This window comes from Cavia porcellus, unplaced genomic scaffold, assembly GCF_034190915.1.
Source record: "Cavia porcellus strain 051 isolate PalLab524CR breed Dunkin Hartley unplaced genomic scaffold, mCavPor4.1 scaffold_1, whole genome shotgun sequence".
Lineage (NCBI taxonomy): Eukaryota > Metazoa > Chordata > Mammalia > Rodentia > Caviidae > Cavia > Cavia porcellus.
Genome location: NW_026947484.1, coordinates 86438150 through 86453637, shown reverse-complemented (window position 1 = coordinate 86453637; position 15488 = coordinate 86438150).

Genomic DNA, 15488 nt, shown 5'->3' with positions numbered 1-15488 from the left:
CATTGGTAGGAAGGAGCCAAATTCTCAGAGGTGTTAGATGGCCAACAGTTTGAAGTCCCAGGCTTCTAGACAGGTAGAAAAAGTGTGTTCCAGGCTGACTTACAAGGATTCAGGATATTGGTCTCTTTTAGCCTTTGAATATGCTTGGAAATTCTTTCCTTGGCCTGCAAGCTGAGTGGATATTGGTGGACTAGATTGAGTGGCCCCAGGGTTAAAAGTGACTACAATTGGAGGTTGATTGATCACAAGACCTGGTGGGGTGGATTCTGCCCAGACCCCAGGCATCTCATTTTGTAGGAACGAAGTTAGTGGAGGGTCTTTCCAGGGCAAGTCCACCAGAAACATGTATCCTTCAGTCAGGGGGAAAGTAAAAAGAATAGCAGAATGAAGAGTAGTCGTCACCTCGGATCTAGCTTCCTGAAAATCTCTAGTCTTCCTGTCTTACCCAGAATCACCTAGGGGTTTGTGCCCTCTAAAGAGATTTGAGCTTGTAACTTGTGGAGCAAGTCTCATCTGATGAGGGGGTAAGGACATTCAGGCATGACAAGAAAAGAGTCGTTTAGGGGTCCTCTGCCCAAATCCATAATATTGGCCTGAGTCCATTAGCAAGCCTTTATTTTTCTAGTTGCTCCTTGAATGCTTGTATTTGTGTGTGTGTGTGTGGGGGGGTGTTACTTGATTCACATTTGGTTTTGGGATTTTCCTTTTCTCCTAGAGAAAGAGAGATCCTTGCCAACAAAACTTGTTGAGTGAAGGGCACCCAACAAAAACTAAAATAATCTTCTCTTTAAGGATCTGGACTGTTTACTCTGAATTAGCAATTAGCATCCAGGCATTATGCTTTCTCTTTGAAACAAAAACATTCCTCTGGGCAAGGAACATCTGTAGCCAATCCCCCTGAGGAAAAATCACCTCAAAGATAGACTTGGATCCTATAATCCAGGGAGAGCCCCCACATGAGCTGGATTTGTGAACCTCAATATAGGAATCTAAGCAGCCAAATCGATAAATTTGGAATTTAATAAACTGAACTCAGGACCACTCATATACAGACTCCCTAATTTTAGAGTCCAAACAAGTGGCACCAAACTGGAAAGAGAGTATCAGAAAAAGACATCCTGTTGGAAACAATTTAGCTAGAATTTTACATTAAGTTTTGGTTGACACCTGTATCCTGCTTCTTCTGTTGAGCAGGTTAATTTTTCTCCTGTGGGTACAGCTCATTCTGCTTTTCTCATGGGACTTGTACGCTGAGTAATTTTCCATTTTCCTGGGTCAAATACAGGGCATTACTTAAATGCAGGGCTCAAGATGGTGTCAGTAGTGCTAAGCTACAACATCAATAAAAAATAAGTTTTTTTTTCAATTCTATTATAATTTTACACGACCATCCGATATGATTTGGATCTGAAGTGTCCCCACAGGCCCATGTGTCATAAGACTGATTACCATACTGCTGTGCTGGGGAAGACTGGTAGACTCTTTAGGAGGCAGGGCTCATGGAAGAAAGTCTAACTGTGACTGTGAGCTTGATATCTGGAAACTCTGACCTCTTTGTCTGTCTCTTTGCTTTCCAGATGCCATGAAATGAAGAGTTTCTTCTGCGCTGCACTGTTGCTATGACATACTCACTTCCCCAAGGACAAAAATATGTGGATATGCAGCCACGGATGGAAGCCTTTGAAACTCTGAGTCAAAATAAGCCTGTCTTCACTGAAGTTGATTTAGCTCAGGTATTCTGGCAGAGCAAGGGAAAGTTGGATAACATATCATGGTTATATATGCAATATGGTTTTGATAGAAATTTATTATGTAATACATTATTATGTAAAGTATTACATAATACTTTATTGAAACTGAATAACATCATTAACAGGATCTTACTGACACTAACAAAATAGTTCATTTAGCAACTGTTAACTTCATATGAAGCACCCACTCAGATCAACCAATTTCTGCACCACAAAATGCATCTTATCTATTTAGATGAACATGTATCACACAGAGTACACGTTCAGTTTATAATAGAATTATCCTGAAGATGAATAACAAGATAGTTTGAAAATCTCAGAATATTTGGAGACTAACAATACAATACTTGATATTGGTCAAAGAAAAATCTGAGAAAGTAATTTTAAAAATCTTTGGGCTAAATAAAATGAAATGCATCCTACCAAAAAGTGGTTACAGAGAAATTCATGGCATTAGACTTACAAAGAGAAAAATAACTAAAATTCATGATTTATGCACTCACACTGAAATTGGAAAAGAAAAATAAAATTAAATAAAAACAAGTGAAGTAAAGGAAATAAGCAGAAATCAAAGAAACTGAGAAGAAAAAGCAATAGAGAATATTTCTGAAATAAAAATTCATTTTTGAAGAGATTAATGGAGTTGACCCACTACCCAAGTTAACCTGGAAAACATAAAAGACAGAAATTACTTATATCAGAATGAAAGAGAGGCCATCATTGCTGACCCTATTGACATTCAAAGATTATAAAGAAACCTAAAACTTCTATTCCTAAATTTGGCAACCTAACTATAAATGAGCCATTCTTTCTTTTTTTAAAATTTTATTTAAAAGGAAAAAGAGAAAAACACAAAACAAAACAAAGCGGTGTAAGGGTACACGTAATACAGACCTACAAAAAAAAAAAAAGTAAGAAATCACCAGTTAATAGATTACATATTATTATCTTAGAAATAGTTGCTCAAATCACAGTATCAAAGAATACAAAGTGGACATTCAAACAGTGAGACTGCAAACAGCTGTGTTCAATGATCCAACCAAAAACATTAATATGGTCAGCCATTTAACACCCCTAAACACACTTGCTGTTGTATCCTTTAGAGCTCTTTTTTTTCCCTCTCTTTTTTACAATATTTACACATTTTGAGTTTTATTACTCCTTAATTCTTATTACTTTTTTGGGGGAGAGAGAATAAAGTCAAATATGGCGAAACAAAGCTGTCAGTCAAAACCAAGGATAGACACAGCACATGATGTAAAACAGAGTACAAGGTTATCAACAATGGTTATCAACGATGTCTCTTGTTTCCTTAAAAAGAATTGTCTATCTCATTAGATATTATAAAGTTGAACAAAACAGTAGAGAACAGGATCAGTAAAACTTGGGCATTGTAAACATTACAGGACTTCAAAGGAGACAATCAAACCAGATGGGCATCTTAGTGAATCTTATTGCCTTCAAAGTAGTTGCCTATACCCTCAAAGTTGACACTATCATACAGAATGGAACAGAGTCTAATCAGTAGAAAGAAGATTGTGGGAGTATTACAGGACTTCAAAACAAGTTAATAGGAAATCAAAAAAAGTTACTATTATATATCCTGCTAATTTTTTAATTTTTCCCCTTAATTAAAACAAACATAAGAAAAAATTAAATAATTTTTTTAAAGATTAAGGGAGAGATTGAGATAGAACAGGACATAACAATATAACAATACAGGTCAAAGCATGAGTGTTTCAGCAACCTAGTGCTTCACCACCAAATAACCCGACTTAATAGTAGTTACCATAGTGTCTGTCTTTTTCCTTGAAATATTTGAATAAAACTTCATATACTATAGCTTCAAATATTTCCATATCAAGAAGCCCAGAATAAAGCCTTTCCAATAAATAAGTGAAAACTTTTTAAGGCTACAAGGCCACATAATGAGGAATCATGATTACCACATATTTTTATATATTTGAATCATTACTTACATTAGGGAAACTATTCGGTATTCACACATGCGAGATTGATTTATTTCACTTATGAGTATGGTCTCAAGCTGTGCCCATTTATTGATAAATATCTCAATGCGATCCTTCTTTATAGCTGAATAATATTCCATTGTATAGAAATACCACAACTTTTTTATCCATTCCTCAGTTGATGGACACTTGGGTTGTTTCCAAGACCTGGCGATTATAAATTGTGCTGCTATAAACATAGGTGCACATATATCACTGTGGTATGATGCTTTCAGTTCTTCTTGGAATATGCCTAGAAGTGGAATAACTGGAATAAATGGGTTTTCCAATCCCAACTTTTTGAGAAATCTCCAGACAGACCTCCACAAAGGCTGTACCAGTCTACACTCCCACCAACAGTGCAGGAGAGTTCCTTTTTCCCCACAGTCTCTCCAGCATTTGTTGTTGTTGGTTTTCTTGATCCTGGCCATTCTTTCAGGAGTGAGATGGTATCATAGTGTGGTTTTAATTTGCATTTCTCTAATGACCAATGATGATGAACATTTGTTCATGTATTTATTTGCCATTTGCATTTCTTCATCTGAGAAGTGCATATTCATCTCAGATGCCCGTTTTTGGATTGGATCTTTGAATTTTGGAGGTCTGAGTTTTTTTTAATTCTTTATATGTTTTAGACAAGAGTCCCTAGTCTAAGAGAGAGTTCACTAAAATCTTTTCCCAGTTTGTGGGTTTTCTTTTCACTATGCTGGAGATTTCTTTTGACATGCAGATTCTTTTGACATTTCTTTTAATAAGAAGTGGTCCCAGTTATTGATTCTGGGAAGTATTTCCCGTGCAGTTTGAATCCTGTTCATGAATTCTCTACCTACTCCTATATCTTCAAGGTTTCTACTCAATTTGTCTTCCAATAGATTTAGTGTTTCTGTTTTAATATTCAGATCTTTGACACATTTAGATTTTAATTTAGTACATGGTGATGGGTCTAGCTTTAGTTTTCGGCAAATGGAGAGCCAGTTTTTCCAGCACCATTTATTAAAGAGACTGTCGTTCTTCCAGTGAACCTGCTTGGCTCTTTTATCAAAGATAAGGTGGTTGAGTGTGTTTGTAGTTGTGGTTGTATCTTCTAATCTATTCCATTGATCTTTGGCTCTGTTTTGATTCCAATACCATGTTGATTTTACTACTGTTGCTTTGCAGTATAACTTCAAGTCAGGGATTGTGATGCCTCCTGCTTTGTCTTTGCTGCTTAGAATTGCCTTTGCTATTCTAGGTCTCTTCTGGTTCCAGATGAAATTTAGGAGTGATTTCTCTAGATCTATAAAGTATGTTGACGGTATTTCTATTGGGATTGCATTGAATTTGTACACCAGTTTTGGGAGAATGGCCATCTTCACAATGTTTGTTCTTCCTATCCATGAAAAAGGGATGTCTTTCCATTTTCTGAGATCATCCTCAATTTCCTTTTTCAGTGTATTATAATTTTCACTGTATAAGTCTTTCACTTCTTTCATAAGAGTAATTCCTAAATATTTCATTTTTTTGCTTGCTAATATGAAGAGTGCAGTTTCTCTTATTTCCCTCTCTGTGATTTTGTTGTTCGTGTATAGGAATGCTATTGATTTCTGAGTATTGATTTTGTATCCAGCCACATTATTGAATTTATTTATTGTATCTAAGAGTCTTTCAATGGAGTTTAGGCGGTCTTCTATGTAGAGTATCATGTCATCTGCAAACAATGATAATTTAACTTCTTCTTTTCCTATCTTTACCCCTTTTATTTTTCTTTTTTGCCTAATTGCTCTGGCTAGTACTTCCAGTACTATATTAAATAGGAGTGGTGATAAAGGATATCTTTGTCTTGTGCCTGATTTTAAAGTAAAGGCTTTCAATTTTTGGCCATTTAGTATGATGCTGGCTGTTGGTTTATCATAAATGGCCTTTATTATATTGAGATAAAGACCATCTATTCCAATTTTCTGTAAAGTTCTTTTTTTTTTTTGGTCTTTTTCATTTTTTTTGGTCTTTTTCATTTTTATTGGTACCAGGGATCGAACTCATGACTTCCTGCTTGCAAGGCAGGCGCTTATGCCACTGAGCTAAATCCCCAGCCCCCAATTTTCTGTAAAGTTCTTATCATGAATAAATGTTGGACCTTATCAAAGGCTTTTTCTGCATCTATAGACATGATCATGTGATTCTTATCTTTGGCTTTATTGATATGGTGGATTATATTGATTGATTTGCATATGTTGAACCATCCTTGCATTCCCGGGATGCATCCCACTTGGTCATGATGTATAATCTTCTTGATGATTTGCTGCATCCTATTTGCCAATATTTTATTGAGGATTTTTGCATCTGTGTTCATTAGGGAGATCGGTCTATAGTTCTCTTTTTTAGTTGGGTCTTTCTCAGGTTTTGGTACTAGAGTAATATTTGTTTCCAGGAATGACTTAGGAAGGATTGCTTCCCTCTCAATTTCATTGAATAGTTTGAGGAGTGTCGGCATTAGGTCTTCTTTGTATTTCTTGTAGAATTCTGCAGTGAATCCATCTGGGCCTGGGCTCTTCTTGGTGGGTAAGGCCTTAATTACATTTTCAATTTCATTAACAGAAATTGGGTTATTCAACAGTTTTACATCCTCTTGATCTAGCTTTGGTACTTCATATGTTTCTAAGAATCTGTCTATTTCTTCTGTGTTATCAAATTTTTGAGAGTAGACGTTTTCAAAATAGGTGTTGATGATCTTCTTTATTTCTATTGGGTCTGTAGTGATTTCACCTTTTGCATTTCTTATTGCATGAATTTGAGCTTTTTCTTTCCTTTTTTTTAACAAGGTTGACTAGGGGGTTATTGATTTTATTTATTCTTTCAAAGAACCAACTCTTTGATTCATTGATTCTTTGGATTGTTTTCTTAGTCTCTATTGCATTGATTTCTGCTCTGATTTTTATAATTTCCTCTCTTCTTTTGGCTTTGGGCTTGACTTGCTCTTCTTTTTCTAGCTGTTTGAGTTGTAGCATCAAGTTATTTATTTGTATTCATTCTGTTTTCCTGATGTGGGAACTCAGTGCAATAAATTTTCCTCTCAGGACGGCTTTCATTGCATCCCACAGATTCCCGCAAGTTGTATCTGCATTTTCATTTTCTTTTAGGTATTGTTTAATTTCTTCTTTAATTTCTTCTGTGACCCACTGATTACTCAAGAGTGTGTTATTCAGTTTCCATGTGTTTGTGGGATTTTTGCAATATCTTTTATCATTAATTTCTAATTTCAGAGCGCTATGATCCGATAACATTCAAGGGATGATTTCAACTCTTTTGCATTTGTTTAAATATATTCTGTGAGCTAATATATGGTCTATTTTAGAGAATGATCCATGTACTGTTGAGAAGAATGTGTATTCTGATGTTGTTGGGTGGAACATTTTGTATATGTCTATCAAACCCATTTGTTCACAGGTGTGATTCAGTTCTGTTATTTCTTTGCTCATTTTCTGTCTGGTTGATCTGTCCCTTGGTGTCAATGGTGTATTAAGGTCTCCTGTTACAATTTTGTTACTGATAATTTGAGTTTTCATTTCTGTTAATTATTGTTTTATATAACTGGGTGCTCTGGAGTTTGGTGCATATATATTTAAGATAGTTATCTCTTCCTCTCGGAGTTTTCCCATTACGAGTATGTAGTGACTTTCTTTGTCCTTTATGGTCATTGTTGGTTTAAAATTCATGTTGTTTGCAAACAGAATGGCTACTCCTGCCTTTTTTTGGATTCCTGCTGCATGAAGAATTGTTTTCCATCCTTTGACTTTCTGTCTGTGAGTATCCTTCTGGGTTAGATGGGTTTCCTGTAAACAGCATATGATTGGATTTTGTTTCTTGATCCATTCTGCTAGTCTGTTTCTTTTGATTGGTGCATTGAGACCATTTACATTAATGGTTATTACTGTTAAATGCTGGTTAATTGTAGGAATTTTATCTCTCTGCTGTCGCATCTTTATCTTTCTGTTCTGTTTAATTATTTGCTTTGCTTAGTGGTTTTTTCCTTTGTGTATCTAAACTGTCTTTCAATATTTTTTGCAGGTTGGTTTGGTGTTCATGAAGTTCTTCAGCTGTTCTTTGTCATGGAAGTATCGTATTTCACCATCAATTTTGAATGATAGTATTGCAGGATACATCAGTCTAGGTTGGAAATCATTTTGCTTTAGGATCTGGAATACTTCACTCCATGTTCTTCTTGACTTTATTGTTTGTGCTGAGAAGTCTGCTGTGATTCTGATAGGTTTTCCTTTACAAGTGATCTGTCTTTTCTCTCTGACAGCTTTTAATAATCTATTCTTGTGTTGTATTTCTGGGATGGTGATTATTATATGTCTGGGTGTAGTTTTATTTTGGTTATGACTGTTTGGAGTTCTATATGCTTCACTGATCCTGATGTCGGTTTCTGATCTCATGCTTGAGAAATTTTCAGCTATTACTTCTCTAAATATCCTCTTGACATCCTTTATGTTGTCTCCTTCTTTTTCATTAATCCCTATCATTCTTATGTTATTCTTCTTTGCATCGTCTTGCAGTTGTTGAATCGTTGTTTCCTGATTCCTTGTTATTTTTAAAGGATCTTTCCTTTCCTGTTCACTAGCTGCAATCCTGTCTTCAAGGTCTGAAATTCTATCTTCACTTTCATTAAGGCGGTTTTTACAACTTTCAGTGGAGTTTTTTATTTCATGTATATCTCTGTGCATCTGCATTATGTATTCTGTTTGTTTCTTATATTGCTCGTCTAGGGATTCTATCTTTTTGTTTAGTTCCTCCAATGTTTTATCTGTGTTTTCTTTAGATATAGTCAGAATTTCTTTCATTTCTTTTATCATTTCTTCTTTTATCTGGGAGATTATTTCAAGTTTGAATTTCTTTAAAGCTTCCTGGAGTTGCTTGTCCATTTCAGTAGCTATTGTGTCCGATATTTGAGGTGAATGGTATATATTTTCTTCTATATACATTGCTCCTAGGGTTTCTTGAAATGGGCTGGAGGTTTGAGGTTGTAATTTGGTCTTTCATTTTGTCATTTTCCTATATTTCTGTGTTTCAAGTGTTATTTGAAAGCTTCCTCAGGATCTGTTGAAAATCCCCTTCTATGTTTGCAGCTACTGAGACTCTGGCACCACGCTACCCCAAGGCACTGGGCCTGCAGAACCAATGGCCCTCCTCTGCCTGCCCAGAACTTGCAGCTCCAGACAAGCTGGGCCTCAGGGACACTGTGCGCCCCCCTCCCCCCTGGAAGCTCCACAGCTCTCCTTGTGGAGGCAGATGTAGACGCCTCAAACCCACCTCTCCACTTCACTGCACCTGGAAGCCTGGAGGGACCCAAACAGTCTGGGCTCTGGGCAGAGTGCGCTGATCACCCACCACAGGCTGTGGTGCCTCAGGAACCCGCAATCCCTCCTTGCTCTCTGAGATATCCACAGTCCTCCAGACACACAGGGAGGCCAATGCACGTGCCCCAGATCCGCCCAGCCCCTCCTCTGCACACCGGTGGCCAGGCGCGGCAGCCGGAAACAGGTTGGGCTCTGGGGATAGTGTGGGCCTGCCCACCATTCCGGAAGCTCAGCAGTTCTCCAAGTGCAGCTGGGATGGGGAGGCGGATGTAGAGCGAGCCATTTTTTCAAAACTATAAAAGACTAAGTTATCTAAGTAACTTTACTGTATTAAGTAAGTTATACCCACAATTAATAACCTTACAAAATAGAAAGCATATAATAAGATGATCTTATTGGTAAAAAACATTTCCACACTCTACAATCTTTTACAAAAAATGGAGACAGAAGAAATGGTTACAAATTTATGATATGAGACAAATTCCATCATAAAAACTAACCTAAATAAATGTAAGGATAGAAAATCTATAAATAAGATCTCTTTTTAAAATTGATAAAAACATTCTATCCTGAAAAATGTATATAGTAATAAACAGAAACTGACATAAAAGGATGACATAAAATGTAACAAATATCAGATGGAATTTTTATTTTATTCACAAAATCTCTTGAAATTCATATGCAAGTATAATACAGTTTCAGTACAAAAGATTAATATATAAAATTCAATTGTTTTACTATATACCAGCAATAAGTTAGCATAACTCAAAATTTAATATGTAACTCCCATTTCTCTTGCACCAATCAATGAATTAGATAGGTGGAACTTTAGCAAAGTATGTGTGACATTTATGTATAGAAGTTATAAAATTTTGAATAAAAAACCAATGCAAATGTAAGTTAAGGAAAATATTCCTTATTTTGAGTAACAATACTCAGTATTTTTAAGATTTCAGTTTCTCAAAATGATGCACATAATGAATGTAATTTTAGAAAATCACAGTCCTAGCCAAGAACTTTAAGGATTATAGAACTGATATCAAAAACTAGGGAGGGTGAGGCAGGGGAATCTGGAATTTATGCCAACCTGGATTACATAGCCAACTGGAACAGCATAGCAAAAACAAAACAAAACAAAATAAAACAAGTAATAGGAATGCTTCCCTTTAATATTTTCCTTTTACTGTTGTATAGTTTTCCATTATATGCCATACTTTGTTGTCATGTTCTAAATATATATATGAGCCAGTCATTATGCAACTGGGTATATATATATACCCAGTTGCATAATGAATGGCTCGAACTGGGTATATATATATATATATATATATATATATATATCCAGTTGCATAATGACTGGCTCATGTATTTGAGGCATGCCTAGATACTGATGAAAGTATTGAATTCTCTTTGCGTCTTCTTTTTTGTCTATTTTCTCTGGACAAAGTCTGTTTCCTTCAGATTATATTCCCTTAATCACTCTGTCTCCCTATGAGAGATTTTCTTCAGGTTAATGTCTGTCAGTTGCCTGTTCATAATTTTAAAGGATCTTGGAAGGCTGCTTGGAATTGAGTGGGACCACAAGCTGTAGATGGTTTTATTAAAATTCCAGTGATTCTCACTCTCTCAATATATAAATATATAGATACATCTGTTTTTATATATGGAACACACACATATATGTCTAACATATATGGAGCATATATATACATATATGGATCATGTATCTACATATACGAAACACACACACATATATATGAAACATATATATATATATATATATATATATATATACATGTATATATGGAACATATAAATATATATGAAACAGACAAATGTTATATATATATATATATATATATACCCTCTGGGGATCACATAACAGAGCTGCGATATATATATATATATATATATATATATATATATATATATATATAGCTTTCCAAAATATTTGGGGTTGTGGAGAAAAATATGTCTAGGCATTACAATGTTCACTATATAAATACTAACTTAATTCTCCAACTTCAGGTATACCTTGTTCATTTAAAAAGATCTCCATCTACCATTTTCTTTTACCAGAAACAAAGAGGTATAGCCATTATTGTATTTCTTCATTAAAACAATATATATTTCCCGGTTTCATTGTCATCTCATTCATGAGTCACCTAATTACTGAATTATTTATAAGTTCTGCAGGGAAGACTAAAGAATTTCTTGCAATTGAATATTTTTCACAGTATCCACCCTTTTTGGGAAAGCAAACAGGAGTCTTGATGCTTAGATTCTTTTCTTTTTTCTTAATATTTTTGTTTGTTTTTGTTTTGTTAAGGCGGAGTCTTGATACAGAGTGCAGACTGTCCTGGAACTTGCTTATGTAGCCTAGGCTGGCCTTGAACTCACAGAAATTATCCTAACAGCCTCCAGAGAGCTGGGATTACAAGTGTGCACTATCACATCTGACTCAGGTCTGCTCTCTCAAATTTACTTTATTTTTTTTCTATGTTTTTTCTCCTATTCTCTGTGTGCTCTATTTGTACTTTGGAAAATACGTAAATATTATTGCAAAATATCTGTGCATTTCATGTAGATGTTTTCTTTTCAAATACAAATCCATAGCAATATCCTAGTGAGTTTCAAAATACTTAATTTGTTCTTCCCTCCCTTGTTTCTAAGAACCCTGTCATTATTTCCTCTGTGAAAATAAAATAACTACTGAAGGATCAACCATGGGTATACGAAGAATTCATTTAAATGTGATTGTATAGTTGTATTCTTAATCATTTAAACATGTACCTATATTCTGTCCTAAAAGAAAACATAACCTCAGCTTTTCATTGTGTGTTAATAACATCTATTATACTATGTTGTTTTGGAAATAACATAGGATAATGAGCACATAAGCATTGGGTGGGCGTGAGCACCCCAACTAATGGAACACTTTATTGCTGGCACAAAAATCAGTCTCTGAGCTTTGATTTCTACACAGAGTGACTAAATCAGTTGTCGTACTTCTGAGGGAAAAAGATAGTTAAAGTGTGTGTAATTCCAGCTGGCACACCAGCAGGGCACACTCCAGATACATGTGATGCTAATTCCCACTATAATCCATGGATTTCATCACTATTGGTCATATCAGAAATTTTCCTCCCTCCACACCGTCATTGCATTACTCCTTCTTGCTGCCCACACAGCTTAGTCACATAATTTTAAGCAACAACAACACCAACCACATCAAAAGTGCCTGCTCTAAACACATGCATTAGAATATTGCATCTGATAGGTCATTATGTATTTGTTTAAGTCTTTAGTCATGGCTTTATTTAAAGCATAGATACTTTTAAATAATAGATAAGATAAAAAAGAATGCACACAAAATCAAGAAGGCTAATGTTTGTGATACAGTAATGCTATATTAATGAATTGTTCAACAGAATCTTAGGTAAATATACGTGCTCTAGAAATATCCACAATTGCTCTGCCTTTCCTAATTTTGGACTACATTAATTTTTGGGGTAGTTAATAGTGTGGAATGATGTGTACTGATGAACTTTGACACCATCTCATGCAGTCTTCACAGCTATCCTCTGTATATGTGTGTAATATTTTGTTTTTCCATTTTCTGTATCTAAAGTTAAATGTATTCACCAAGTTATACATACTTTTCCTATTTGGCAGTGTCCAATGGAACTGCCTCCTTGTATTTGTCATTATAGCATGGCTACCTATTCTTAAGCCTGAATTTCTTTTTCATCTTGCATTGATGTGTTGGATCCCCATATTCCTCAGTTGTATGGAGGAGAAGAAATCCACATATGTCAAATGGTTGATGTATAATATACAAATAAATGATCTGCTTGAAAATATTTTTCAAATGTGGGTCAGTATTGTCATGTTTGTATTCTTTTTACAAGTAAGCACTCTTTTGAAATGAGTGTTGGATTCTGTGGAGATAGACACTCCATCTTTTCTACTGTGTGTGTCCCTCCATGCCTCTTGAATGGGGAAAGCAAACAGGAGTCTCGACGCTGAGCTGACAAGTTCAGGAGATGAACTGCAGAAATGCCTAGAAGTAAAAAAGTGAAGATTCTAAATCTAACCTGAGTATTTGCCATGGGATTGCTTCTGGGGATCACATAACAGAGCTGCAGAGCCAACTGCTAGGTCCGAAGGAAGGGCATCCAGGAGGACTGATTACTTCATTTTGCCTAAAGTCAGCCTCTATTCCAGTGTGAAATCAGTGGATGGAACAATTATTTGAATGGCTTGTGTCTAGCTCCTTTAATCTTAATGAACTACCATTGGTTTTGCCTACGCCATATTGTACTCATGTAAACTCATTTATGTAATGAAAATTAATCTAACATTGGAACTATGCATTTTTGGCAGTGTTAGAAACCTAAATAACATTATTTCTCTCAAAGAAGGTAAAGCACAACTAAATGTAACCTCCAGCAAAAATCTTTGCTCTGTTATTTTGTTTCACAGTTCTTCAAAACAAGCACACCTATATTGAAACTTCTGCTACCAGATGTAATAAGATTAAATAATGGAGTTATCTACTATATTTTATAAGAGCCAGATGGCAAAGCTATGAAGGCAAAATGAGTCTAGTGTGATGTGTGCACACATACATACCCTTGTGTGTGTTGTATATATGTTTATTGCTGAGAAATAAGTATAGGAATAAAAAAGCTATATCAGGTTATATTTAAGCATTTTCCTTGAATAATTAAGGATATGAGTTTCAATATTGTCTTCTAGTAATAATGTCTATGTTCACTGCATAGAAATGGATAGTCTGAGAAGCCAAAACACCTGAGATTATAAAATACAATGAGATTAAAAGAAAAGCAGAACTAGCACTGATGAGCTGCTGGGCACTAGGCGGAGTAGGAGAAATCAGATCATTGCACACAGCCGGGGTAGTACAACTTGTTAAGAGAAATGATGTTATTGAGTTTCACTTACTGTTGAAAAATCATTGCATGGAGAGAAATAGTTACCAAAATTGTCTCTTAACCCAGACTGGAAAACTGCTGAAATAAGGTAGAATCATGTCCTGCAGAACAACTTTTAATGAGAATTATTTAACACACACAGTTGGGCACACAAATCATAAAACCAAAATTCCTCTCAATACTAAAATGACTGTCTTTTTTTTTTTACCTTCATTGAAAAAGATTTTAACTGGAAATTTGATTTAAAAAACAACCCTAAAATGCGTTCAGGATCAGTGAATTCACATTATTGAATTATGCATCTCATTAATTAAGATATATACACTGCCTGGTATTATGTAACAAAATAATATGGAAACATAATTAACATATAGTTGTCTTGGCATCAATTTTTATTTTTGTATAAACTGGGACAGCTGCAGCATATCCATTGACATCTTTCGCTCCACTGCCATTTTTGTTAATGGTCTTTTTCCTGTGAGTTATGCATACTCAAGCATAGGATATATGCTATCTGTTTGCACTACCTTGACATTTTAACAAAGTAATACAAGGTATTATCAGCTCATTTTTACAATAAAATAACATTTAAAATAATAAGCGTGAAGTTAATATTTTTTTTGACGCAGGAATTCTACATAGTCCAAGTTGATCATAAACTTACTAAATAGATTAGACTGTCTTGAAATTATGATCTACCTGCCTCAGCTTCCCAATTTCTAGGATTAGAGGCATGCCTCTTTTCAAGTGTGAGATTATGATCGTATATTAGAAACTGTATATGACACGAATATATCCAGCAAGAAGCAGCTCTTGGTGATTTAATATGAATAGTCACAGTAATTTTGAATTATTGCAATGCTGTAGCACAAATGTTCTGTATGTGTCTTTTCAGACTTCCAATAAAAAATCTATGACTGGATATCTTAAACAGAAAAGCTTATCTGTTCATCTCCAGGGACTTGAAAGCACTGCTAGGATTCATGTCTTGGCAAGGTCTACCTTGTCCTCTTAACCTCACTTTTTTTTCCTCTGCACCCCAAAATGGAGATAAATCTCTAGTGTGTCATTGTGTTATGCATCACCAGACCGAACAGATTCCACCTCCACTCTTAGCATTCATTTTACCATAACTACCTTCTTAAAGGCCCATCTTCAAACACAGTCTCTTTAGGTAGTAGAACTTCAACTTCTAAATGTTGGGGAAACATAATTCAGTCTATGTTACATCCCACCCCAGCTAGTTTAGGTTATACTCAATGTAGTTACACTGATGGTGACAGGGTCACACATGTGAACATGAATGCTGAATGAAGAAGAAAAAAAGAGAAAAGCTGTGATCACTACCTATTGTTAAAAACTCCTTGAGAACAGGAATTAAGTTTCCTATTTGCCCCAAGTTTCTTCAGGCTGAAGAAATGCTAGGACCAATCA